Raw genomic sequence first — 15,847 nt, 5'->3', positions numbered from 1 at the left:
CTATGCAAAAACTTTTCAGTTTGATGTAGTCCCATTTGTTTAATTTTGCTTTTATTTCCCTTCCCTGAGGAGACATATCTAGAAGATATTGCTAAGACCGACGTCAAAGAGCATACTCCCTGTGTTTTCTTCTAGCAGTTTTATGGTTTCAGGTCTTACATTCAAGTCTTTAATCCATTTTGAGTTGATTTTTGTGTATGGTGTGAGATAATGGTCTTTTTTTTTTTTTTTTTGCATTTATCTGTCCAGTTTTCCAAACACCATTTATTGAAGACACTATCCTTTCTCCACTGTATGTCCTTTGCTCCTTTGTTGTAAATTCTTGTACTTATACATGTGGGTTTATATCTCAGTTCTGTTCCATTGATCTGTATATTTGTTTTTCTGCCAATACCATGCTATTTTAATTACTATGTTTTGTAGTATAGTTTAAAATCAGGGAGCGTGATACCTCCAGCTTTGTTGTTTTTTCTCAGAATTGTTTTGGCTATTTGGGGTCTTTTGTGTTCCATATAAATTTTAGAATTTTTTGTTCTATTTCCACGAAAAATGTCCTTGGGATTTTGGTAAGGATTGCATTGAATCTGTACATTGCTTTAGGCAATATGGACATTTTAACTATGTTGATTCTAATCCCTGAGCACAGAATATCTTTCCATTTATTTATCTTCTTCAATTTCTTTCAACAATGTCTTATAGTTTTCAGTGTACAGGTCTTTCATCTCCTTGGTCAAATTTATTCCTAGGTTTTTAATTCTTTCTGTTGCTATTGTAAATGGGATTGTTTCCTTAATTTCTCCTTCTACAAGCTCACTGTTAGCATATAGAAATGCAACAGATTTTTGTATGTTGATTTTGTGCCATGTGACATGACTGAATTCGTTTATTATTTCTAATAGTTTTTTTTTTGGTGGAATGTTTCGGGTTTTCTATATATAAAATCATGTCATCCACAAGTAGTGACAGTTTTACTTCTCCCTTTCCAGTTTGGATGTCTTGTATTTCTTTTTCTTGCCTAACTGCTCTGGCTAGGACTTCCAATACTATGCTGAATAAGAGTAGCAAGAGTGTACATCCTTGTCTTGTTCCTGGTTTTAGAGGAGTAGCTTTCAGCTTTTCACCACTGAGTATGATGTTAGCTCTGGGTTTGGCATATATGGCCTTTATTATATTAAGGTACGTACCATCTAAACCCACTTTATTGAGAGTTTTTTTCATAAATGTGTGTTGAGTCTTGTCAAATGTCTTTTCTGCATCTATTGAGATGATCATAGTGTTTTTATCTCTCATTTTATTAATGTGATGTATCACACTGAGTTGCAGATGTTGAACCATTCTTGCATCCCTGGAATAAGTTCCACTTGATCATGGCGTATAATACTTTTAATGTGTTGTTGCTAATATTTTGTTGAGGATTTTTTTATCTATGTTCATAGGAAATATTGGCCTGTAATTTATTTTTTGTGTGTTGTCTTTATCTGGTTTTGGTATCAGGGTAGTGTTGGCCTTGTGAGTTAGAAAGTGTTCACTTCTCTTCAATTTTTTGGAAGAGTTTGAGAAGTGTAGTTATTAAATCTTCTTTGAAAGTTTGGTAGAATTTGCTTGTAAAGCCATCTGGTCCTAGACTTTTGTTTTGGCGGGAAGTTTTGGATTATAGTTTCAATCTCTGTCCTAGTAATCAGTCTATTCATATTTTCTGTTCTTTGATGACTTAGTCTTGGAAGGTTGTATGGTTCTAAGAATTTGTCCATTTCTTCTAGGTTGTCCAATTCATTGGCGTATTGCCATTCGTAATACTTTCTTATAATCCTTTGTATTTCTGTGGTATCCATTGTTATCTGTCTTCTTTCATTTCTGATTTTATTTATCAGAGTCTTCTTTCTTTTTTCTTAGTGAATGTGTCTAGCTAAAAGTTTGTCAATTTTGATTATCTTTTCAAAGAACCAGCTATGATTTTATTGATCTTTTCTATTGTCTTTTTCGCCTATTTCCACTCTAATCTCCTTTCTACTTCTTTATTGACTTTGGGCTTCCTTTGTTTTTCTTTTTCTAGTTCCTTTAGGTATAAGGGTAAATTGTTTATTTGAAATTTTTTTTGTTTCTTGAGGAAGGCCTGTATTGCTATAAACTCCCCTCTTAGTACTGCTTTTCCTGCATCCCATAGATTTTGATATGTTAAATTTTCATTTTCATTTGTCTTCAGGTAATGTTTATTTCTCCTTTGGTTTCTTCATTGACCCAATAGTTGTTCAGAAGAATGTTGTTTGGTTGCCACATATTTGTGATTTTTTCCAGATTTCTACTTGTAGTTGATTTCTAGCTTCATACCATTGTGATCAGAAAAGATGACTGGTATGATTTCAGTCTTAAATTTATTGAGACTTGTTTTGTATCCCAACATATGGTCTAACTTTGAGAAGGTTTCATGTGCATTTGAGAAAAATGTGTATTCTGCTGCATTTGGATAGAATGTTCTGTACAAATCTATTAACTCCATCTGATCTAAAGTTTTATTTTAAGCTACTCTTCCCTTGTTGACTTTCTATTTGGCTGATCCATCCACTGATGTAGTGGGGTGTTAAAATCCCCTACTATTTTTGTGTTGCTGTCAATTTCTCCCTTTGTGTCTGTTAATAATTGTTTTATATATTTTGGTGCTCCTATGTTAGATGCATATATATTAATATTTGTTATGTCTTCTTGATGAATTGACCCCTTTATCATTATATCCTGTCCATCTTTGTCTCTTGTTATCTTTTATGGCTTGAAGTCTACTTTGTCTGATATGAGTATGGCTACACCGGCTTTCTTTTGGCTGCCATTTGCTTGGAGTATCATCTTCCATCTCTTCACTTTGAGTCTGTGTCTTTAGAGCTGAGGTGTGTCTGCTGGAGGAAGTATATATTTGGGTCTTGTTTTTTAATGCAGCCAGCCATTCTGTGTCTTTTGACTGGTAAATTCAATCCAATCATTGAGGTGATTATTGACAGATGAGGACTTAGTACTGCAGTTTTATCATTTGTTTTCTGGTTGCACTATAGCTCCATTGCTTCTCTTTTCTTGTTTTTATGTCTTCCGTTTTGAGTTGGTGATTTTCTAAAATGTCTTCCTCCATTTCCTCTTTTTTTATGTTTTGTGTCTCTGTTCTAGATTTAGGTTTATGGTAACCATGAGCTTTGTATAAAACTTCTCATAGATAAAACAGTCCTTTTCTGCTAATAGCATCTTATCTTCATTTATCTATGTGGGTTCTGCTCTTTTCATCTTCCCCTTTTGTGTTTTAGTTATCTCAAATTGTCCTTTTTTATACTGTGAGTTTGTTACCAAACTGAAGTAGCTATAGTTATTTTCTTCTGCTTTTTTTCCCCATTAGCCTTTATGTGATAAAGAGTTGCAATTTTCTGATTCTGCGTGTCTGTTTATCACCTTACTCAAAGTTTTGCATACTTTGCCTTTTTGTTTCTGCTAGAAGAGCTCCTTTCAACATTTCTTGTAAGACAGGTGTAGTGTTGATGAACTCCCTCAGCTTTGTTTGTCTGGGAGAGTCTATTTCTCCTTCATATAAGAATGATAACTCTGCTGGGTAGAGTATTCTTGGCTGACAGTTTGTAATCTTTCAGTGTTTTAAGAATGTCATTCCATTCTCTCCTGGCCTATAGCGTTTCTGCTGAGAAATCTACTGATAGCCTACTGGGGGTTCCTTTGTAGGTTAACCTTCTTTTTATCCTGGCTGCCTTTAAAATTCTTTCTTTCTCACTGACTTTTGATAGTTTTAATATACTGTATTTTGGAGGTCTTTTGTGTTGAGGTAATTAGGTGTTTTCTTAGCTTCATGAACTTGTATATCCAGTTCCTTCCCCAGATTTGGGAAGTTCTCAGCTATTATTTCTTTAAATACACTCTCTGCTCTCTTTTCACTCTCTTCTCCTTCTGGAATACCTGTTACCTTAATCTTCCCCTTCCCAGAAGAGTCAGATAACTCTCATAGAATTTTGCATCTTTTTATATCTTATTTCTTCCCTCTTCTACTCGTATCATTTCTATCTATCTATCTTCAAGCTCACTAATTCTCTCTTCCATCTTGTCTGATCTGTTTCCGATGCTTTCTAATGTATTCTTCATCGTGTTTATTGCCTTCTACAGCTCCAGAATTTCTGTTTAGTCCTTTTTAGAGTTTCAGTCTCTTTGGTGAGGTATTCCTTCTGTTCATTAATTTTATTTCTGAGCTCATTTTACTGCCTTTCTGAGTTTTCTTGTAGCTTGTTGAGTTTTTTTGTGACAGCTATTTTAAATTCTCTATCAGTTAGATTGAAATATTCTGTGGTTTTAAGTTTGGTTTCTAAAGAATTGTCATTTTCTCCTTGTTGTACAGTGTTAACTATGGTTCTTCATGGTGCTTGATAAGCCAGCACATGTGAAGTAGGGGACACCTTTCTACTCCATTCTAACTATTCAACAGGTCAGAAATTAGAGGCCTTTCTTCTGTCGTCCAGTAGGTGGCGACATATCACAAGTTTTTAGTTTCGCTTACCTGCGCTGCCTTTGGATATATTTGAAAGTCAGCATTTTCCACCCTTCACTGCCTCTGTCAGAGGTGTCACCCCTTACCCTCATTATTGCTTCTTGTGTCTCCAGGGTCATTGGTGCCTTGCAGCTGTTGTTGTCAATGGCACTGCTGCCTGGAGCACTGGGATGGTGGGCTTTTCCACCATGTGCAGCATCCCCTGAGTTGCATCGGGAGCGGGCCAGCCAGGAGCACGCAGGCACCTCTGCCATGTCCAGAGTTGTAAGATTTGTGGGCTCCACTGCTACAGGTGGAATGAGCAGGGAGCCAGAGTTGTGGGTACCTCCATGGCTGGAGGGACGGGGGTCCCAGGCCCTACTGTTGCTGCTGCCTGGTTACCTGTGGCCGTGGGCACTGCTGTGACCAGGGGGCTGGCGTTGTGTGCATTCCCTCCTCTGCTGGCCAGGTTTTCTGGGGCCGTGGGCTCAGCTGCCGCAGCTGGAGGACCAGAATTGCGGGCACTGCCTCTGCTATTGCACATGTACCACCCCTTCTCTGTGTTCCAGTCCATCCTCCTTTAGATGCACAGAAATGTGCAATCGTGTGGCACCCTGGTGTGCTGGGTAGAGGCACCTTTGTTGAGCTGTGGATGTTCTGCAGATTAAAGGGGAGACACAAAGAGAGTAGCTCACTGCGCCATGATGCTATCACCCCCCAGCTTTACGGTGTTTGCTGTTATAAGCAATGTCATGAGAAATATTCTCATGCATGAAGCTCTTTGTATTTACCTGCTTACTTTCTTAGAATACATTAACAGAGGTAAAATTGTATTGCCGCTTATTAAAGATTATTCTAAATTTTTATTATATTTAATGACTATATCTATAACATTGCATTAGTATATCTACATCAGTCTTATTTACTTGCTTATTTGATAAATCATTCCGAATTTTTTGGAGAGGCCACTTACCAGCTATTTTGGGAGTAACTGAAATACTTTCAAAAGTATTTTGTAAGTTAATTATTAGTATAATAATGCTCAATAGTAATTATTAATATTACTTATTTTATATTATAGCCTATCTATTTGTGTTATTTTATTAATAAACAATAATACTAAAATTATACAACTGCCATATGTTAATTTCACATTCCAGTGAACATGGTACTATAAGGAGAGGCATAATGTATGTGAATAAGCGGCATGTAATTCTGGAATTATAGGGTGAGAAGTGGTGACAGGCACACATCTTATTTTGCCCAAAACAGGTGTTTATGCCTATTATTTTGCCCAAAACAGGCTGGTGTTTATGCCTATTCTGGAGTCTCTGCTATTATGCTCCCTTTCATTCTCAGAATTGTACTGTTAAACAACAACTCACGTGGCCATCCTACTTGTGAGTAAATTAACCATGTCCCACACCTTCGAAAACATGTCCTTAATCTATCCATCAATACTGTCATTTCTTTGTTCAGAAGAGCTAAGATAGAACACATTGTAATTTATCTTTGTTAATTAATTCAGTTTTCTGTGATACAGCTCAAGTACAATCAATTACTCCTTTATGCCTTACACAGATCTGTCAGTTTAAGGCTGCTTTTCATATCATTCTTTCTTGCTTTTAGAGGCTCGTCACCATCTTCTACCTCTACATTTGATCCAGGCAGAAGGATGGCAGTGCATGCCCTTCCCTCCCAGATTGCACTGGAGAGCAAAGGAGGTGCATAAACATTCTTCAGAGAGCTTGAGCCATTATCAGGACAGTTCTCAGATTAGTGATGCTTATGCATTCTAACGACTCATATTAGAAAAATAAAAATGATTTTTTTAAAGAATTCTATATAAAAGCAATTTATCCTTTCACATTTTCTATGATCATTCCCCAAGTAAAGTCAGATAAGGTAAATTTGTTCTACTCTACTGCAGACAAATGAAAGGAAGACCGTCTTCATAACCTTTATTCGTTAACCTTGGACTAAATAAAATCTCCAACCATTTCTTCATCACCAATACAAGCTGCTATTAGCCTGCAAGAAGTGTCACTTAATGTTTTTAACATGTTTAAGAGCAAAATAATGTCTTTTTGAAATGCTTGGTAGGAAATTCCACAAGAACAACGTTCTCTATAATTAACCACACTGGTGAGTTAAAGACCTTTGGCTTTTCCTCAGGATACCTCACCACCCAACATCATCCAAGTCAATTAACAGACATAATGCTAGCTTCCTTGCCGGTCTTACTGCCTAATTAGAACCGCATGTGTTGGTTTGCATCAAAGCCATTTCACCTCGGCTCACTCACCAGTTATTCTGTTAGCATTTCCTATAGGCTGGCTCTTGATTTCCATTCCTTTCCTTTTCATGCCAGATAACTTCTTCACAGAGGGAGTGAGACGGTGAAGCATGGTCTCATTTCATTGTAATTATGGAATGTCCCAGTTAGAGCCAAAGAGAGTGGAAATTTCACACTAATTCCAGCACATCTCCGGTGTTAGAAATTGATCACTGAGTGACTAAATTACAAGTGCCAGGGAAGCCATCAGTGGGAACTTCTGCCCCCCAGCAGCCTTGACATCCCTACAGCTGTCCTTTCCCCAGCAGCCATTTTCGATGGCCTTTCTAACCACAGTCATCAACAGTGGGGAACCCTCAATAACATCTTATGCTTTTAGAAAATTTTTAACGTGAGTTGGAAACATGAATATTTGGATTTTCTCAGGATAAAGCATTTTAAGTGTTTGGGTTCTATATTTGAGCTGGGGACTCTTTGAAAACATATCCCAATGCTAGTTGTAAATTGTGACCTCACAAAGAAGACGTTAGAGGGGAAAATTACTAAATACAGCTAAATTCTTTAAATTATGAATTTCCAAAGATGTGTCAGAAGCAGCGACTTTTCTTTAGGATCTTATTTTTTAATGTAAGATATCAAATTCCTAGTAATGGAGTTCTCAGTTACTTTGTTCCATGGACCCCTTTGGCAGGTTGATAAAAACTTTAGACATTATCTTTGAACAATATTTTCTGAAGGCATAGGATTAAACACATAAAATTGAAAAGAAGTCCAGTTATCAAAATAATAAAATTAAGTTTGTGATTTGGCATTTGTGCTTCTTTACCGATGCATTAAAATGACACTTCAATACATTTAAGTATAGGAAAGTTAAAAGTAAATCTTACTGCTTAGGCCTTTCTCACCTTCTGAGATGGCCCACACTGTCTGTGGAATGTGTTTCTCTCTAAATAAACCCACTTCTTACCTATCACTTTGTCTCCCACTGAATTCTTTCTGCAATGAGACATCAAGAACCTGAGCTTCATTAAGTCCTGAAACCAGGTAATACATCCAAGAAAGGGTCATCCACTGAGTTTTTCCCCCTCATTCATCTCCCTTCATCCAAACTGAGGAAAAGAGACAGCCACCTGGCAAAGGTCTAGTCCAAGTTGCCTTTGAAATGTTCTGCTGAAGCTCCTCTGGTTCCCCAGCATTCCTGTTAGAAGATAAGCCGTCTCCTGCTAGAGAGGCGTTTGGAAGAAAGAAAGTAGAAAAGAGGTTTGAGACTGGATTCCTACTTCTCCACGAGTCACAAAATGGAATCCCCAGCCGTGGAGTCTGGAACTTTCATTTAATGAGAAGACTTGTGACGCCCTTCTAAGATATTGGCATAGGGCGCCACCAACCCAGGATGATGCAAGACCATGAGCTGTTCCAGTACTTTCGGATGCCAGAGATGGTTGACTGCCGGCAGTACGTGTGTACCCTTCCAACCAACACACTCATGGGCTTCGGTGCGTTCGTGGCGCTCACCACCTTCTGGTACGCCATGCAACTGCAGGCCCTGAAGCCACCATGCGACCTGGCCATGCAGTCAGTGGAGGTGGCAGGCAGTGATGGTGCCCGGAGATCCGTGCTCCTGGACAGTGACAAGCCCTTGGTGTATTTCTACGATGACATCAGAATGTTATATGAAGGCTTCCAGAGGGGCACGCAGGTGTCAAATAACGGCCCTTGTTTAGGCTCTCTGAAACCAGACCAACCCTATGAATGGCTTTCATACAAACAGGTTGCAGAAATGTCAGAGTGTGTGGGCTCAGCGCTGATCCACAAGGGCTTCAAGGTAGCCCCAGATCAGTTCTTCAGCCTCTTTTCTCAGAACAGACCTAAGTGGGTGATCATTGAACAGGGATGCTTTACTTATTCGATGGTGATCGTTCCCCTCTACGATACCCTCGGAACTGAAGCAGTCACCTTCATCATCAACAAAGCTGAACTCTCTCTGGTTTTTGTGGGCAAGCCAGAGAAGGCCAGCCTCTTATTAGAAGCTGTAGAAAATAAATTAACAGCATGCCTTAAAACTATTGTTCTCATGGACTCCTACGGCAGTGATGGGTCGGAACGAGGCAAGAAGTGCGGGGTGGAGATCATCACACAAAGGCGATGGAGGACCTGGGAAGAGCCCACAGACGGAAGCCCAAGCCTCCAGCACCTGAAGATGTTGCAATAATTTGCTTCACAAGTGGAACTACAGGCAACCCCAAAGGAGCACTGATCACCCATCGAAATGCAGTCAGCGATCGTTCAGCATTTGTGAAAAGGACAGAGTACATTCATTACTTCCTCAGATGATACTTTGATCTCTTTCTTGCCTCTCGCCCACGTGTTTGAAAAAGTTGTAGAGTGTGTGATGCTGTGTCATGGAGCTAAAATAGGATTTTTCCAAGGAGATATCAGGTTGCTTATGGATGATCTCAAGGCATTTCAACCCACCGTCTTCCCTGTGGTCCCCAGACTGCTGAACTGGATGTTTGACTGACCTTTTCCTCAGGCAAACAGCATGCTGAAGCGATGGCTGTTGGACTTTGCCTCCAGGAGGAAAGAAGGCAAGCTTCGCGGTGGCATCGTTAGAAGCAACAGCCTGTGGGATAAGTTGACCATCCATAAAATAAGAGTCGAAAAGTGAGGCTGATGATCACAGGGGCGGCGCCCGTGTCCGCCACCGTGCTGACCTTCCTGAGAGCCTCACTGGGCTGCAGCTCTGCGAAGGCTACGGACAGACTGAGTGCACCGCCGGGCTGCCTGACTGTGCCTGGGGACTGGACCACAGGCCATATTGGTGCCCCAATGCCTCGTAACATTGTAAAGCTTGTCGATGTGGAAGAAATGAATTACATGGCTGCCAAGGGCGCAGGCAAGGTATGTGTGCAAGGGGCTAATGTATTTCAAGACTACTTAAAGGACCCAGAAAACACAGCAAAAGCTCTGGATAAAGATGGCTGGTTGCACACAGGGGACATTGGAAAGTGGTTATCAAACGGCACCTTGAAGATCATCAACAGGAAAAAGCACATCTTTAAAGTGGCGCAAGGAGAGTACATAGCTCTGGAGAAGATAGACAACATCTACCAGTGAAGTGAACCTGTCGCTCAGGTGTTCGTCCATGGAGAGAACTTCCGGGCATTTCTCACAGTAATTGTGGTACCAGACATTGAGATGCTAGGCCCCTGGGCCCAGAAGAGAGGCTTTGAAGGCTCCTTTGAAGAAATGTGCAGAAACAAGGATGTCAAAAAAGCTATTCTAGAAGACATGGTGAGACTTGGGAAGGATTCTGGCCTAAAACCATTTGAACAGGTCCTTTGACCTGTCTCCACCCTGAATTATTCTCTGTCAACAACGGCCTTCTGACCCCAACAATGAAGGCTAAAAGGCCAGAGCTTTGGAATTATTTCAGGTCACAGATCCTTGAACTTTGTTCCACCATCAAAATCTAATGCGAGGAAGGAAGCTGGGAAGAGGCCACACGCCTCCGCGGTCTTCTCCCACCCGTGGCCTCAGTGGGTAGTTTTGACAACAGCAAGTAGGGAAGGAGCGTCTTTGTCTGCCTCGTGCATTCAGATTCTCGTCACAGGAAGCTTAGAGGGAATGGAACACTGCCTTATGGTCACGTCGCATTGCAGACCATGTTCACGGTGATACACAATTTCCAAAATGAGCCTTAAAAAAATTGTAAAGGGGAAACTATAAATGTGCTAAGTTATTTACGACTTCCTCAGTTTAAAAGGAGGGTGAAAACTTGTCTCTCTGTTTTGCTAACCAAGTGGTTAGGACTTTGCTATTTCTGAGATGTCTGCTACTTGCTGCAAATTCTGCAGGTATCTGCTGCTCCGAAGAGTACCGTGCACTGGAGGGAACCGTCCCTTATAAACAAGAACTGCCCCAGCTGCAGGAGGTCACAAGTGGACCAGAGGTTTTTTGTTTTTTTTTTTTGATCCCTGCCACCTTCCCTTCCCCATCTCACACCACCCTTCTGATTAACCCCTGTTATTCCTGTCGGAGCAGAAGGTTCTCAGTGAAGTAGAGGACAGACCTAGCTCAGAACAACGCAGGTAAAGATGGATGGCTGCTCACCACTGCGGGTGGATTCTGGTGCCCACAGAGCAGTATATTCTCTGACCCTCTTCTCCAGACCCGATTCCCTGCCTCTATCCCTTCCCAGGGGTTATTTAAAAATCTGTCTTAGACTCTGCAGTGAAGACAAGCATTTCAACAAGGAAACAATTACCTGGATCAACCATGTTCAACTGTGACACCTGAATAACTGTACACTTTACCTTCACTGAACCCGTCGCTCTGTCTGTGATGGTTTTGGAGGGCTTTTTTTTAACATCTTTATTGGAGTATAATTGTTTTACAGGGTTGTGCTAGTTTCTGCTGTATAACAAAGTAAATCAGCTATATGTATATATATATCCCCATATCCCCTCCCTCCTGCGTCTCCCTCCCACCCTCTCCCTCCCAACCCTACAGGTGGTCGCAAAGCACGGAGCTGATCTCCCTGTGCCATGCAGCTGTTTCCCACTAGCTATCTATTTTACATTTGGTAATGTATATATGTCAATGCTCGCCCACCTCGTCCGAGCCCACCCTTCCCCCTCCCCATGTCCCCAAGACCTCTCTCCACATCTGTGACTTTATTCCTGTCCTGCCCCTAGGTTCATTAGAACCTTTTTTTTTTTTAGATTCCATATATATGTGTTAGCATACATATGTGTTTCACTTTCTGACTTCACTCTGTATGACAGACTCTAGGTCCATCCACCTCACTAAAAATAACTCAATTTCGTTTCTTTTTATGGCTGAGTAATATTCCATTGTATATATGTGCCACATCTTCTTTATCCATTCATCTGTCGATGGACACTTAGGTTGCTTCCATGTTCTGGCTATTGTAAATAGTGCTGCATTGAACATTGTGGTACATGACTCTTCTTGAATTATGGTTTTCTCAGGGTATATGCCCAGTAGTGGGATTGCTGGGTCATATGGTACTTCTATTTTTAAGCTTTTAAGGAACGTCCATACTGTTCTCCACAGTGGCTGTATCAATTTACATTCCCACCAAAAGTGTAAGAGGGTTCCCTTTTCTCCACACCCTCTCCAGCATTTGCTCTTTGTATATTTTTTGATGACGGCCATTCTGACCGGTTTGAGGAGATACCTCATTCTAGCTTTGATTTGCAGTTCTTTAATGATTAATGATGTTGAGCATCCTTTCATGTATTTGTTGGCAATCTGTATATCTTCTTTGGAGAAATGTCTGTTTAGGTCTTCTGCCCATTTTTGGATTGAGCTGTTTGTTTTTTGATATTGAGCTGCATGAGCTGCTTGTAAATTTTGGAGATTAATCCTTTGTAAGTTGCTTCATTTGAAAATATTTTCTCCCATTCTGAGGGTTGTCTTTTCATCTTGTTTATGGTTTCCTTTGCTGTGCAAAAGCTTTTAAGTTTCATTAGGTCCCATTTGTTTATTTTTGGTTTTATTTCTATTTCTCTAGGAGGTGGGTCAAAAAGAATCTTGCTGTGATTTATGTCGTAGAGTGTTCAGCCTATGTTTTCCTCTAAGAGTTTTATAGTGTCTGGCCTTAAATTTAGGTCTTTAATCCATTTTGAGTTAATTTTTGTGTATGGTGTTAGGAATTGTTCTAATTTCATTCTTTTACATGTAGCTGTCCAGTTTTCCCAGCACCACTTATTGAAGAGACTGTCTTTTCTCCACTGTATACTCTTGCCTCCTTTATCAAAGATAAGGTGACCATATGTGTATGGGTTTATCTCTGGGCTTTCTATCCTATGCCATTAATCTATATATCTGTGTCTGTGCCAGTACCATACTGTCTTGATTACTGTAGCTTTGTAGAATAGTCTGAAGTCAGGGAGCCCGATTCCTCCAGCTCCGTTTTTCTTTCTCAAGATTGCTTTGGCTATGCGGGGTCTTTTGTGTTTCCATACAAATTGTGAAATTTTTCGTTCTAGTTCTGTGAAAAATGCCACTGGTAGTTTGCTAGGGATTGCATTGATTCTGTAGATTGATGTGGGTAGTATAGTCATTTTCACAATGTTCATTCTTCTAATCCAAGAACATGGTATATCTCTCCATCTGTTTGTATCATCTTTAATTTCTTTCATCAGTGTGTTATAATTTTCTGCATACAGGTCTTTTGTCTCCTTAGGTAGGTTTATTCCTAGGTATTTTATTCTCTTTGTTGCAGTGGTAAATGGGAGTGTTTTCTTAATTTCACTTTCAGATTTTTCATCATTAGTGTATAGGAATGCAAGAGATTTCTGTGTGTTAATTTTGTATCCTACTACTCTACCAAATTCATTGATTAGCTCTAGTAGTTTTCTGCTGGCATCTTTAGCATTCTCTATGTATAGTATCATGTCATCTGCAAACAGTGACAGTTGTACTTCTTCTTTTCTGATTTGGATTCCTTTTATTTCTTTTTCTTCTCTGATTGCTGTGGCTAAAACTTCCAAAACTATGCTGAATAATAGTGGTGAGAGTGGGCAACCTTGTCTTGTTCCTGATCTTAGACGAAATGGTTTCAATTTTCCACCATTGAGAATGATGTTGGCTGTGGGTTTGTCATATATGGCCTTTATTATGTTGAGGTAGTTTCCCTCTATGCCTACTTTCTGGAGGGTTTTTATCATAAATGGGTGTTGAATTTTGTCAAGAGCTTTTTCTGCATCTATTGAGATTATTATATGGTTTTTATCCTTCAATTTTTTAATATGGTGTATCACATTGATTGATTTGCATATATTGAAGAATCCTTGCATTCCTGGGATAAACCCCACTTGATCATGATGTATGATCCTTTTAATGCGCTGTTGGATTCTGTTTGCTAGTATTTTGTTGAGGATTTTTGCATCTATGTTCATCAGAGATACTGACCTGTAGTTTTCTTTTTCTGTGACATCTTTGTCTGGTTTTGGTATCAGGGTGATGGTGGCCTCATAGAATGAGCTTGGGAGTGTTCCTCCCTCTGCTATATTTTGGAAGAGTTTGAGAAGGATAGGTGTTAGCTCTTCTCTAAGTGTTTGATAGAATTTGCCTGTGAAGCCATCTGGTCCTGGGCTTTTGTTTGTTGGAAGATTTTTAACCACAGTTTCAATTTCAGTGCTTGTGATTGGTCTGTTTATATTTTCTATTTCTTCCTGGTTCAGTCTCGGAAGGTTGTGATTTTCTAAGATTCGTCCATTTCTTCCAGGTTGTCCAATTTATTGGCATATAGCTGCTTGTACTAATCTCTCATGATCCTTTGTATTTCTGCCGTGTCAGTTGTTACTTCTTCTTTTTCATTTCTAATTCTGTTGATATGAGTCTTCTCCCTTTTTTTCTTGTTGAGTCTGGCTAATGGTTTATCAATTTTGTTTATCTTCTCAAAGAACGAGCTTTTAGTTTTATTGATCTTTGCTATTGTTTCTTTCATTCCTTTTTCATTTATTTCTGGTCGGATCTTTATAATTTCTTTCCTTCTGCTAACTTTGGGGGTTTTTTTGTTCTTCTTTCTCTAATTGCTTTAGGTGTAAGGTTAGGTTGTTTATTGAGATGATTCTTGTTTCTTGAGGTAGGATTGTATTGCTACAAACTTCCCTTAGAACTGCTTTTGCTGCATCCCATGGGTTTTGGGTCGTCGTGTTTTCATTGTCATTTGCTTCTAGGTATTTTTTTGATTTCCTCTTTGATTTCTTCAGTGATCTCTTGGTTATTTAGTAGTGAATTGTTTAGCCTCCATGTGTTTGTATTTTTCGATGCCTAACTGTACCTAGGCATCTTTTTAATTTGCGTAGTATTTAGATAAGTACTTATCTCTATGCCTTTCCTGGTACTTCTATTGTCACGTACCCTACACACGACTTCTAACATCTGTGTATCCCCTTGTTTATATCAAGTGCTCCACCTAACAAGCAGACAAACTGACAAAACGAATTCTGAGGGGCTTCCCTGGTGGCGCAGTGGTTGAGAGTCCGCCTGCCGATGCACAAGACACGGGTTCGTGCCCCAGTCCGGAAAGATCCCACATGCCGTGGAGCGGAGGGGCCCGTGAGCCATGGCCGCTAAGCCTGCGCGTCCAGAGCCTGTGCTCCGCAACGGGAGAGGCCACAACAGTGAGAGGCCCGCGTATCGCAAAAAAAAAAAAAAAAAAAAAAAAGAATTCTGAAGCAAGAGAAGATATTATCCGCCTCAGGCTAGAGTCTATGGGTACAAGAGATATTAAGCTGGTTTGGAACAAAAATCATCGATTATTTCAACTTTGCCAAAATCATTGATTATGCCAACTTTGGGATGCCAAACATATTCTACGTGTTTTATTGCTACCATTCTCTAGAGAATCAGAGTAATATTTGCCAGCTACAGAATGTTTTAGCAGCAATTCTCAACTAATTCAGCTTATTTTTCAGCAAGTCAGCCTCTACTAATGACATACTAAATTTTGATTCTCTTTTTATATGATTACCCTGGGGAGACATTCAAAGTAGACCTTTTAATAAGAGTTAGCTCTACTGCTGATAGAACATCATGGTGTCATTTCACTTGAGAGGATATTTTTCCAGAAAGACACACCTTAATGACTGGTCAAACATACTAACCACCTTATCTTTGCTTTGGGCCATAGAACCAATTTAGATAGTCATTAGCTTCTAGGTAATGGAAGAGCATGTGCTACAATATTAACTGAATACCAAATCAGGCCCTGACATACCTCACCCTGTGGTATCTCTGCAGAAAAACACCAGCTTACAAACCAGAGAGAGCTGGAAATTGGATCTTTACCAGACATTGTGATTAGAATTAAAAGAATGCTGTATAGGTAAATGGTGAAATATAAATAGCTTCAGGCTCACTTTTGATCTGATCCCTCTAGATAGACTAGCCTTCGATTATACTACAGATGCAACTATCGTGCAAAGATGAAGAAAATGGTTAGGTCCTTACTGTAGGTGTACCCACCTCACTGCAGCCTTGATGCTGGTGACATCTCTTCCTACCCCAGCCTC

The 15,847-nt window shown here is 39.8% G+C and overlaps 1 protein-coding gene and 1 pseudogene across 12 annotated transcripts in view; both read left to right on the top strand.

Annotated features, from left to right (window-relative positions):
• AGPAT4 (1-acylglycerol-3-phosphate O-acyltransferase 4) overlaps positions 1–15,847 on the top strand; it is a 1,398,816-nt gene that overhangs the window by 1,131,639 nt on the left and 251,330 nt on the right. The window lies entirely within an intron of this gene.
• LOC114896144 lies at positions 8,176–10,273 on the top strand (annotated as a pseudogene).

Source organism: Monodon monoceros, unplaced genomic scaffold (genome assembly GCF_005190385.1).
Source record: "Monodon monoceros isolate NGI ecotype Baffin Bay Population unplaced genomic scaffold, NGI_Narwhal_1 Super_Scaffold_15, whole genome shotgun sequence".
Classification (NCBI taxonomy): Eukaryota; Metazoa; Chordata; class Mammalia; order Artiodactyla; family Monodontidae; genus Monodon; species Monodon monoceros.
The sequence above is the reverse complement of the archived record's forward strand: the minus strand, read 5'-3'. Positions and strand labels throughout refer to the sequence as shown.